The sequence below is a fragment of the Chironomus tepperi genome, unplaced genomic scaffold (assembly GCF_022539635.2).
Source record: "Chironomus tepperi strain 1889 unplaced genomic scaffold, CSIRO-AGI_Ctep_v1 contig_9, whole genome shotgun sequence".
NCBI classification, from domain to species: domain Eukaryota; kingdom Metazoa; phylum Arthropoda; class Insecta; order Diptera; family Chironomidae; genus Chironomus; species Chironomus tepperi.
This window is the reverse complement of record NW_027226131.1, coordinates 966,181-980,087: the sequence shown is the minus strand read 5'-3', so window position 1 is coordinate 980,087 and position 13,907 is coordinate 966,181.

The window sequence follows — 13,907 nt, the reverse complement described above, 5'->3', positions numbered from 1 at the left end:
AATAGCAAAAATTTATATCAATCCCCTCCACATCCATCATCAAATTTCCTAGAAAAACACTTAAACAGCCCCCTGAGGATATATAAAAAAAATATAAACTCGGTCTACATCGACGCCCTAAACGCTGATGAAATTTTATTTATTCTATTTTTCTTTCATAAATTTTTTTCTCTTCTCTTCTCGTTCCTTTGTTATCACTAAGACATGATGAAGAAAATTTCTGCGCATCAATATCCATTTAGTATGAAATGTCCTTGAGACAATCCACATATATAGTTTTTTTTCACTGTCCGGTTAAGCTAAACTCACAAAAGGAAGGAAATGATGGGGAAATTGATGAAAATTAATGAAAACACAAACTTTAAGTTCAATTCCTCACTTTATTTCATAATATTAATGAACAAAAAAAAGGCAATAACAATCCACAATATTCACATCCAATTTAATCAATCCGCTTATGTATTAAAACAAATAACAAAAAAGTATTATGATTATATAATGAAATTGGTACAAAAATCAGAAGTGATCCAATATGTCCAATGTATCCGGCATGTGAACAAAGAGATGTATGCTGCAAAATCCGTATTTGATAACATAAAATATGTTGATATGAATGTTTATCGAGCGACGAATGTCCATCACAACTCTTGAAATTGAAATAAACAAGAATTGCGTTTGGACAATCACAGCTAAAAACATTCCCTGCTGTCTGCATCAAATGGTATTATTGTACTGTATGTGACCATATTTTGTGTCCTTTTTAACTACACCAAAAAATAAAATAAATAACATTTCCAGCCGTCCAATGAACTAGACAAAACGAACAGCAAGTAGAAGAAGAAGCAGCACACAAAAATACCTTATGCTGCTGTCTTATGCACCGACCTAAAAAATAAATTAAAATTATTGATTTTTTTTTTATACATCACATTTTGTTTGTCCTGTGCTCAAATGTCATTGATCTCGAAACCTACCTATTGAACGACACAACAACAACAAAAAAAAAGGAACAAAATAATATTATTATTCTTATTATTATCACATCATTGTTTAGTCCTTCCGTATATATATGAATATTGTGCACATATATATGAGACAAGGCATCATCTCTTAACTCAATTTTGTTGATATGTAGTCAGACCATTTTCCCACCCATGAGCACACTATAGGTTGAGTAGATAGAAATTGAATTGCATTGTATTTTAATTTAATTGATTATTGAAAAAATTTATTATGTTTGATTCTTAATGGATTAAAAAAAATAGTAGAGACTGGCTTTTAACTCTCAAACGTCTAAATGCAAAATGGCAAAAACGGAACGGAATTGAAAATGATAAAAAAAAAATTTGCCAATTCATGTATATAAATAAATATTTAGGTAGATATTGAGACAAGGTAGACACACGGTGTATGGTGTGAGGGTAGGTAAGGGTGGGATATAACATAATGTTTTGCATAAATAATAATTTCTCCTTGATTTCACAATATAAAAGGATTGTTTAATAAATCAATGCATTAACATTACCATAGCAAATTGCCTAAAAAAATCATATATAAAAAATAGGGAAAATTATATACTTATGTACAATAAAAAATGCAATGTTGAATTGAGGCGCTTGGTTGCTGTCAAAAATGGAAGTTCTTTCTCTCTCTTACTCCTTGCTATTGTTTAAAATTATGTGTGAAAATATAAACTAGACTAGTTTTTCAGTTAATTTTCATGTCTCATTCCACTTTTTCTCACTTGTGTGTTTATTATTTTTATGTATATACATATAATTTTGCTTGTTTGTTTGACAACTTTTACTTCCATCACTTAAGAAAGGGGAAATAAGTTAAGGAAGGATATTGAGAAAATTATTGCAACTTTGTTACAAATAAATACGATTTTGCATATTTTTCCTCCAGCATTTTTTCTCATGATTTCCCGTCAAGAAAATGTGTCAAAGAAATGTCTTGCTTTTGTGCATTTTATGAACTTTTGTCATTCTTTCATGAATACAATGTGAGATATGAATCTATTCCCATGTTACTATCTAATATTCTCAATCATTTAAACTATCTAAGAAGATGAAAAGTTCCACGACCTTTTCAATTGTTGGATTTTATTTGAATTGCTTTGCTCTTTAATTCATGTTTACAGTCTCAACGGTTTTATTAGGTTTGAATTGCTCAAATACAAATTTGCATTTTTAACGGTCAATTTAGATTTGAATTGATTTAATACAAATTTGCATTTGAATGAAAATTTGAAAAAATTTAATACAAATTTAGATTTTTAACGGTCAAACAAATTAAATTCGAACTCTAAACGCATTTTCAACGAGTAAACTAGATTTAAATTCAGCAATCTTTAAAATTGCATTTTTAACAGTCAAAATAAATTTAAATTTTAAATCTGCAGCCCTTAATTCAAGTCCGAAAATTCAACGGTCAAATCAATTTTGAATCTTAAATCTGCAGACTTGAATTAAGATTCAAGTCTGCATTTTCAACGGTCAAATCAAATTTAAATCAAAACCTAAAAGTAGTTTCAAACCCTTCAAAATCATTTTTGTTGTGTTTTCAGTCTCATTTTATAATTCAAAGAGTAAACATTAAACAAAAACATACCTTAATTTAATTATTAGACCTTATTCATACTTGTTTAATCAAAGCAATGCAAACATATGTAATTTCATAACATTTACATATTGATATTGAAAGATGCTTCATTAAAATAGTAAACAAATATCGAAAAACCTTTGAGGAATTGATAAGAAATCATTTTGAGAAAGGCAGAGAATCTTATGATACTGTACCTAATAGCATAAATATTACTCAGAAGCCAACCTTTAAATTTGTCTAACTTCGGGCATTTTTACCGTCAAAAAAAAAAAGAAGTAAATAATGAATTCAAATCTCGAGCTTATGTCAGTGAGTTTATGAATGTCAGAAAAAGAGCATTTATTATGAAATTGAACCCTCAAGGCATTGAGTTGTTATTCCATACACATGTTCATGATGAGCGACAACACTAGTACATCAGTGCATAATTTATTTATTTTTATTTATTTTTAAATAAGCCAATTGTTTTGCAATATAAATACATATAATTTTGATTCCTAAAACTCATGCCTCGTATAGGTACGAAAAATTATTTATAATATCTATGCAATTACTTTATTTATACATTTGTTGTTGAAAGGAAATTCACAATATAATTTTATATTTATAATGATATTCAAATGTCACACTTTCCTTTCATATCCCCCTAATCGGAAAGGTAGGCACTAATAATAAAAGAAGCATTGTCATTATGTCATTTTATTATTCATACACAAATTTTCATTTTGACATAATAGAGAAATTTCAAATCAAACAATAATTTTGATATCATTTCCAAATTGTAGAGTGAGTTTTATATTTTTTTTTTTAAATAGGAAAATTATATCACAAATGTACAAAAAATTATACGAAACAGAAACATTAGAGGAAGTCAGAAACATATTATAAATATGTGAAAATTTTCATTTAAATTTCTACGAAGATCCATTAGGCTGACGTGGCGATGATTTGTTTTATATAAGTGAAGGGGAACTTGTGTGCCACGGGACACTAGCCATAATTATGCTTTCTCGATGACGAGATCGCAACCGAGAAATCCCGGGATGGTTCCGTCTTGGTTCCGACAGGTGTCCCAAAAATCTTCCGGGACCGGAATTTCTGGAAAGCATAGCTTAAGCATAGCCATAATAGGAAAAAAGCGTGTTCTCAAAATCAGAGTGAGCTTAGAGCAACGCTCATGAGCATGCCCATCTAGTCCATTTATGATGACCAAGCTCTCGAGAAAAACAGATGCATCAGTGATGGCAGTAAACTTTGTAGATGGCAAAAGGTCAGATGGACGGCCAAAGTACTCATGGAAAGAAGCAGTTGATCGAGTTGGTACTGCATTTGGAATTGGCAATTGGCAAACGAAAGTCAGAAATAGAGCTGGTTATAGGCAACATCAGAAGGAGGTCATGGATCACAACTGATCTGTATGGCGACCAAAGGAAGTAAGTAAGTAAGTAGGTTCTCGAGAGTAAGCTCTTTGTCTTTTATGGTAGTCGGGATGTTGGAAATGCCGACTTCGATCAAGACCTTTACACAAGGTGCTCTTTCCCTGTTAGGGTAATCTGTCATGAGCTGTATGCCATGTGCAGCTTCGATCAAATCTTAGAACCAATGTGTGCCACAATAATTGAAAGGCTGCCCACCACTGCTTTATATTCAGACACAATTATAACAGACATGTTCTAAGCCAATTGTTTTATAACCTAATTGCATTGTCCTTCCTTCATCCAAAAAAAAATTTGAGAATTCTGTAGCAATAATTTGAACGATTATTGATTTAATCGGATTAGTCTTTTCAAGTAATTGGACGAGAAGGAATCAAGAGATCATTGCAGTTAAGCATTAAAAGAAAGTAAAAAACAGAAGAAGTATGGAAATTGATAAAAAATTCACGTATTTTATGTACCTTAGTGTGAGCTGTGGGGAGGATATAATTGGCATTATATCTCCTGCGTTTGCCTTTTTTCTCGGAAAATTGTTCAAAGGAAAATTCAAATTTTCTTTTAATTTAATGAAAATTGATGTTTTGAAATAAAGGTGGATGTTCCATTAATGGAAGTAAATTGTATTTTTTGCTATGCTTTTGTTGGAGTTGCTGTAGAATCGACAACAAGAGGACTTAAAATTTGGAGCTAAACTTATGAACTTTTATTTTTAATATTCCTGATTGCTTAACAAATAAAAAATATTGAGATGCTCACCAAGTTCCACAGATATTTTTAGATCTTATTTAAAATTCATCTCGAAATTTTTCGAAAACAAACTTTTTTGCTGATTCTTTTCGAGCTTGCCTTAAGGGGATCCTTTTTTCAAAATATTTTTCTTACGTAAATTCTAAATTAGTCTATAAAGTATTTTTGAGTTATGCATGAAAAATGTTGAATGGGTTTTTAATAGACATTTTTGGGGTTAGTTTGAATGTTTGAATTTGGATTTGAATTGAAAAATTGCGGTTGAGGCTGATTTTAGTAATCAATTTTAGAAATTTAGTGTCAAGAAAATTCAAAAAAATTCTTAGAAATTTGAGAATTTTCAGTTTCACGGAAAGCACAAGTGGCACTAGGTCGGTATAAAGTTGGATTTGACGCTAACTCAACACTTAACTGTTCTTGGGTCAAAATGACCAAATGTCTCAGTGTCCCTAACAGACAAAAAACTGCTTCAAGGTACCATGACTGTTATATTGCTGTAGGCTCCATGAGAGCATGTTCTTTGCCTTTTAGGGTGTATAATAAGGGTAGAGATGAAAAAATACACCGCACGGACACTTTAAAGCACAAGAATTATCTCAAACACTCATTCTTTAGACCATCAAGAAGTGGTTCTGATCCAACAATAGGCTATGAGTGTACTGAGTGCAGAGGTCTGGTGCACCTTAACTTGTTAATCAATTATTAGCCGCTAGCCCACACTTGGCCCAAATAGCACAAATAGGTTAATCCAGCGTTGTTCAGAATTTTTTATCCCGGAAACACCTTAATGGTATGCCCTAGTGGTGGGGACAACGTATTCATGCATTTCCAAATAAAATTTGGAGACACACAAATACACATAGACATAGGCCCGCAGTTTGGACAACTGTGGGTTAATTGATTAATATTCCAACTCCAGGACAGCGTGATTCTAACTTGGTTCAGGACTCTGTTCTGTAAATCCGGTAAAATGTCGGAGTCATATCGGCTTATATCTAGATTCTGGGTCAATTACCCGATTGTGGTATTCAGTAGAATCTGAATGATGTAAAAGCTTTTTTAAACACAACTGAGCACATCCAAGAAAATTGCAATACACAAATTAAAAGAATATTAAATAAAGTAGCACTGAGTAGCACTGTGTCTGCATAACTCGTTCATCATACTAATTAATTAATTTCCAAGAAATCTGTTGTTGTCGTAATAATTATTTTGCTGGAACTTATGAAGTGTCGTTAAGTAAGGAGTTTATTGCACTCATAAAGTGAGGAGATGAAAATTAATTTTTCTAATAGCAAATCCCTGTTTATTAATATATTTTTTGCTATCTATAGCTTAACATGAAGGCACAAGAGATGCATAAAATAATTTTTTTGAGAGAAAATTGGATAAACTTTGTAGTCTGATAAATGGCAGTAAATTAAATTTAGATTACATATTTGAGATCAAAAATAAACATTTAAATGCCATAAAATCTCATCAATTTCAGTTCCTTTCATGTTTTGCAGCTTCTAATTTGAGAAAATTCAGCTCAATTTTATTAAAGAAGAACTTAATTGAGCAATAAATATGAATTTCAAGAAGATTTTTACTATAACAAAATTCAAGTAAAAATGCATTTTTAAAGGAATTCTGAACTTTACTTCCTTTTTAGGTCAAATCTTCGTTTTCAACCAAAACCATTTAAAATTAGGATTTTTAGATAATCATAATGATAATGCAAAAGGGTTCTAACGGTTTGATGTGCTTCTTTCCGCACGATGCGATGAACATCGTTAGGATCTTAAATTAGGATTTTTTGGTAACAGAAAAGTCTATCCAATTTTGTATGAAATACGAGTCGACTTCAAGCTTTGGATTTTTGCATAGATACAAAATTGGATCCTTTTCGAAATTATTATGTCAAAATTGTCACATTTCAGAAGGACATTTTTTCTCTTCCTTTTTCTTATTACCTCTAGTTATGGCTGTGCTTCTTCAGCTACACTGCACGATACTTAAATAAGTCACGTCACGGCTTCAGTTCGTACACAGCTGACAAGACACACGTATGTCCTAATTTTTCCAAGATTTTATTACCACTACTCCCTAACAGGCAAAGAGCATGCTTTTATTGTACAGAAATACAACTTCGGTAACTAAAAGTGGTCTCTTTGTCTGTTAGGGTACTGATATAGGGTCACGACTTTTCTCAAATAATATGTAGTATGAGAATCACTAATTTGAATTAGGGGTCACATCACTTAACTTAAAATATAACTTGTCAAAAGGAAAAATCAATAAAATTCTTCATGAAATCTAGAATGAGTTTTTAGAAAATTTATTTGAAACTAGATCCCCGTCAGCCACACATTGGACATGTCATAAATATAAAAGTTTTTAGCCTCACGCAGTGCTGTTCATTTCTTTCCTGAAAATCACCTGTCTTTTAATATTTAAATTGTATTTAGAACAAGAATTAGTTGATTCTCCTGTCGTTTAATTGTTTACCCTTTTTATATTTGTTTACCTCTTTTATAGTTTTTTACCCCTTTTATAGTTGTAAGCCCCTTCATATGAATAATTAATCTGTTTTGAATTCTTAAGAATAAACAATATTGGAAATAATTCCATATCAGCACAATACGTCCAAAAAATGGATTGAAATCAATCACTATTACGGTACCTTCAGGACAACTTGGAATCTTAATATGGCGATTTGTTGGTTCCTTAAAGAACGCGTTGTGCTTTTCGGAATTAAATCAATTGAAGATCTTAATTAAACTAGGATTCAGTCAAGAATTGAAGATCTGCATTTCGTTTTCAGTTACTATTTTTAGTTCGTCCTCGACTGAATGCCTGCATAGTTTGCCTTTGAACGAACCTTATATTAAACCAATTAATAAATTAGCATTGCTCTATAAACTTCAACCAAAAACTCTAAATATCTCAATCCACATCATTATTGAACGTTCAATTTGAAATTTTTTTTATGACATAAAAAGTCAAAACACGACCCTCCAACTACACTAGATATGCTCATCAAAAGAGACGAAAAAAAAAGACAGCATAAAATGAACAGCACTTTTGCAATTTCTCCCAAATACGCTAAAAGGAATTTGATTGAAAATCAATGTGTGAAAGCTTCCTTTTTTTGTTGCTGTTGTTGTTCCGATTCAATGCGATGTCTAAATTGTTCAAATTTTGCATGGGTAGCAAACAAGGCTTGATGGTGTGGATGAATGGAATGGAGTGAGAGAGAGAGAGAGAGAGAGAAGAAGAAGCAAAAATATGAATTGGATAATAATGATAAAGCAAGCAAGGAATAAGAAAAAAATTATGTAAACGTTAAATAAACTTTTCCTTATGATATCGAGAGGAGGAATGAAGAAGATGAAAAAAAAAATCTTCCAAATCTCCATACAGATATAAAGCTGACGCCCTTTTACGTTTTTTCTCTCTCTCAATCCTCTCTCTCCATTTCTCTCTCTCATCGACATCTTGTGTGTTAAGTTTTTTTTATACTTTTGTTGTGTTTAATGAGTCTTGATAATCTTAAAATAAATGTAAATGGAATTTCTGTATTTTTTTTGCTGTTTTCGAGGAGTGCTGAGTGTTTTTCAATTTAATACGCCTCGCAAATTTATTATAAATGATGTTCTTTATTGTGTATAGAAGGCTTTTGCTTCTCTTCCATCCAAAAGCTCTCCATTTACTCTTTAATATAATCATGTCCAAATGATAGTGTGGATGATATATTGAGTGGAATGTATCATTTTTTATTGAGAATGTATAAAGATGGGGAGAGATGGATTTTATTGGAATGAAATTTATGGGATGGAGGTTATTTTGATGGGTTATGGGGGATAAATTTGTCGTAATTGAATGGAATAAGGGACATGACAGTTGTGGTGGAGAGAAAGTTTTTGTTGAAAATATTTGAAGATTTCGTGGATTAGATTGAGGAAAAGATGTTGGAGTTTTCAGAGCTTTTATTGATTTTATCAATACTGAGTTTGAGCTTTTCATTTGAAAAAATTAGAGTTTTAGAAGAAATGGTTTGAAGGAATTGTCTGCCAATTTATAAGTGTCAGAACAAACTTTTGAAACTTAAAGTTCGGAACCTTACAAATTATGGAAAACTCACAACTACTGAACTGACAAATTAGGTTCTAGAGATGAGTTGCACTTCCCCACAACATAGTCTGAGTGGGACTCGAACCCACGCCCTTTTTAATTACATGTCAAGTGCTCACACCTACTGAACTACCGAGGGTTATTAGATAATGTGGCATAGTTCCCACTTAAAATTTGTTTCACTATACAATCCTCATTGAACAACTCTTATCGTTGAACCAAGTCACAAAATCCAGCATTTAAGGTTTGCTCAATTAAATTGGAAAATTTTGAAAAAATATCTAATTTAGTATTTTAAGGCATAAAATTCCTTATTAAAAAGCAGATTACAAACACATTTTGAACTTTTAATGAAGTCTAATCGAGTTTTCAATCCAAAATTTGAATCAACTGCTAAAAGGTTTCTTTAAAAGACAATTTAGAAGCATAATTGTATTGAATTTTCAAATATGAGAATTCAGCTTAGTTAGTAGTCAACTACTCGAAATCTTCTCAAGTTTTGTGTAGAATCAAGTCGACTCAATCGAATATTGTATCAGACTCAAATAGACTAGTCAATTTCTCTTTAGATAATCCATCGAGTTCTTTTATCATATTTCTAATTTAAGATCTCAGTAACCAGAAAATTCAGAAGTTAGTTATAAAAAAGCTTAAAAGAAGGATAACTTGAAATTAGACTAATTTATAGCAAGCTTTTAATTAACTTTTTCCATTTTTGGTTAGTCAATGGGAAATATTTCAGACGATAAAGTCGTCAATTCCATTAATTTAGCTACGATTATACTTTAAACCTCCGTATTTTAGGCACCACAAATGAGAAAATTCCCTCTAATTAATTCAGTCTATATTTTTTACTGAAATTCTGGAAAATAGCTATTCATGTTCCTTTAATTACCGAATGAAACATCAAAAATTCTCAAGAATTTTCAGTAATTAAATGAATTTCATTAACAAGATCTTAATTATCATCAAAATTTAAGAGCTTAATTTCTTTGAAATATAATCTTAATATAATTCTCAGAACATCCATTTGCTGATGTTTAGACAGTTACACAACTTCTGTTTAAGAAAATATCAAAATTAAATTCCATTGAAAAAAATTCTCAAAAATTTGACATAAAAAAATTTTCAAAAGAAAAATTCGCGTCGCCCACAGAAGAAATTTTGACATAAACGTGACAAATATTTCAGCAGCACAAAAAATCCATGTCCTAGCCATGTTAAATGAACAGAAACTTTCATGAAGATGTGACAGAAAAGCAACGAAAAAAAAGTGATTTAAAATGTGACAAAAATTTAAATGAAAAATTAGTTAAAAATGTAAATTAAGTATACAGCCATAACTAGTTAAGCAATGAAAAAATTGTCCACAGAATCTCACGTCCCACAAAGAGCTATGGTACATTGAGTACACAACAAAGTAGAAGATAAATTGCAGACAGAACAGCAAATGGCTTGGTATGGGAATGTACAGAAGTGATGTGGATGTGAAAAATTCTATGTTCAGTACAGAGTGGCTGTCTCAAAAACGACCGTTAATTTTTTTATTCAAAAAAAACCTTTTTGTCGTAAAAATTTAAATTTTTTTTGACCGTTACTCTGACTTTTCTTCGTAACGTAAATTTTTATTTCAAAATAAGTTGAGTTCGATATGTTCGAATTTTTCGACAATCTTATGTTTGACGGCCAAACTCTGGTTCAGTAGTTTGACTAGCTTGAAGTCTACTTGGATTTGCATTGGATCCATACAAAATCCGAGTTGCCATCAAGCTCTGCTTGTAGTTACAGTTTATATCTGACTACAAGATGGAGTCGAGTTGCCTTAAATAGACTTGAATTCCATTCAAAATCAGACTCAAACTCGACTATTCAGCTTGTAGTTTCAGTCTGAATCCAACTACAAGATGGAGTCGAATCGAGTCGTCTTTAGTCGACTTGTATTAAATCCATACAAAATCAGACTAAACTTTGACTGCTCAGCATGAAGTTACAGTCACCATCCGATCACAAAATGGAGTCGAGTAGCCTTAAGTACTTGAGAGTACTTAAGACTTGTATTGGATTCTATTCAACTTCAAGCTCAACTCCGTCTATTCAGTTTGTAGCCACAATCTCCATCCAACTACAAGATGGACGTCATTTACGAACAACCCCCACGAAATTTACTCTTTCACACTCGAATTAAAAAGGAAATATCTTGATGAAAACCTAATGTCGTATGACACATAAAAGTAAAGACACAGCAGCAGAAGTTTAAAGGCAATCAAAAAAGCTTTAAACAATTTTCATGCATCTATGGATTGCAAAAAAAGGAGTGAGGCTTTATGCTTATATAAACTCCTATTTTTTTTTTCATCTCAAACAATTATTGTTGGAGGACTTGACTCCAATCCTTAACTCACGTGAAAAAGGCTGCTGTGAAAAGTCATTAAAACTTTTACTTAATTAATATATTTTTGTATTTTACTCACACGAGTGAGAGAGTGAGAGAGAGAGAGAAAAAAAAGCTTTAAAAAAGTTGAAAAAGAAATGACAAAAAAGCAAGCAGCACCAAACATGCGCATAACTTTTTTTTCGCAAAAAAAAGTGAACAAAAGAAAGAAAAAAAAATTGAATCAAAATGAAATAAAAATTCAACATCAATACTTTTGTCTACATTGAATTGGATATGCCATAAAATGCTTTTCATCTTTTTGTAATTAGATTATGTCTGTTCTTTTTGGATATAAATTGTAATTTGAATGCAATTAACTTGCATTTAATAGATTTTCAATTATGTAATCTTGAGAAAAATGGACTAAAAAAGTTGTAGCTTACCTTATGTCTAGTTGCTGCTGCTGATGTGATTCACGGATTTACAATTAAACAATAAACTTTATGCCTTAATGTCACTAACAATTTTAAATAAAACTTTTTTCAACTTTTTTTCTTTTAAATTTAAATTCAAAAAACTCGAGAGTCGCTCAGCATAACTGTCCATCCACCTTAACTGCAACTGAAGAAATGTTTCTTGTTTCGATATTTTTCATGCGTCAAATGCAAAAAAAAATATAGAGACTTGCAATATCAGATATTCAATACTGACAACATATTTTTCAGATAGCATGCGCAGTACCGTCCGTACATGAATGAAATTTATTATCAGACACAAGTTTTTTTTTTGTGGCCGGAACGGAATGGAATATGAAATTTGACAATTCGGGATGTCTTCGGTTATCCCTCAAAATATTGTTCTATATGTGAACATCCCTACCCGCCGAGATTAATATTATCCTCATTATATGTGAACGAAAAAGAAGCAGCAGCAAAAAAAAGTTTGTTCTGCTCTTTTTTTTTCGAAAAAAAAAAGAACTACTAACGAACGTAGACCGCCTTTTGCTTTTTGCGGTAAGACATGGTAGTAAAATAAAGTACTTTCTCTCATGATGTGATAAACCGCAACTCATCAAAACACCATAAACAATCCATACATAGAAAATCATTGTATTCATCACCTTACATTTTACAGGTCCACATATTGGATATGATGACATTTTGTCCCAGACTGGCGTCATTTCAAATATTGACCGTTATTATTTGAACGAAAAAGGGGGAAAAAATTATGTTTTTAAAAACTAAATGACCGTTGAAATTTTTTAAAATCAAAAAAATACGTTAAAAAGCAATGATATCAATGATCATTTGAGTCTTAATTTCATGGAATTTCTTGAAAAGAATTGATTATTTTTAAAAAAATATTTTTCGTTGTTCACATTTATATCAACGGTAAAATATTTTTTGAATTTTCGCAAACAATTTCGAATCCTTCGAAATCAATGTCGAATCCTTTCGAAATGAAATGGCACTAGTCTGTTTTGTCCGACTGATTGCATGCCTTTAATTGGTCTCTCGTGGGCTCATGTTGTTCCTATATAGTCAATTCATGCTATATAGCTTAGATCACAATACTAGAGAGAATTGGATGGATTTTTTTTGTCATGTCAAGCTGTTCCATCAGCACATTTTTCTAAACGGATTACTGTTTTGAATGGATTTTGTTTTACTTACTTTTGCATTTTTATTGATGAACTAGAAATTGGATGCTCTTCATGTTTGCGTAATTTCTGGGAAAAAGCATCAAATGAATTGGCTTTGATTGAAATTGTGTGGGAAAATTGGAAAAAGCATGTCATAAAGTGGATCCTTAATAATCAATTTAGAAATTGCTGAGTATGGTCAATGTTGTGAAATTGCATAATTGGATGAGCATGCTCTATGGCTGTTAGGGTGTGATTCTTATCGAAAAAAACTTGATTGATTCTGGAATAAAAGATCAGAGTTCGAGATTTGTAGGAACAGAGACTTTGGAGATTTCTGCTACAATCACGAGTCAAGTCTCAATCACGAGCGACACAATTCAAGTAGGCTTCGACACGGAGCTTTTAGGGCCTCCGTTTGGCGTTCATATACTTCCTTCGGTGGTCGTACAGATTAAATTGTAATGAATCCATGACCTCCCATAGGGGTCGCCTGAAGCTAGCTCTATTGCTGGGTTCCACTTTCCAATTTCCGATACCAAGCGCAATTTCATCACTATCAACAGCTTCCTTTCAAGAGTTTTTTGGTTGCCAAACAAAGGCAGCTTCCATTTGGTGTTAATAAAAGAGGTTTAGTATAGCCTTTAAAGTTTCCGTGGCAGAGCCTTGTTCATTTGTGTCACTTGGGGAATTTGGTCTCGATTTGTGTCGATTTTGAGCTCTTTAAGTGACGGTCTCTAAGAAGATGTTATATCTTCATTCATACCTGATTGCTGGTTGATGATTTCTGTTGAATAATTGGATTCGCATCATCTCTTTAGTCAGTGCTTTAAGAAGATTTTTTTACTTGCGGTACACTAACCAACATTACAAAAATTAAGAAGCACATTGAAGTTAGATAAACGTTTGCTTGAATTCAATGTTTAGTCAGAAAAGAAGTAAGTCACGTTAACCTGCAGTGTAGTCAGAAATGAAATGCAGCTTG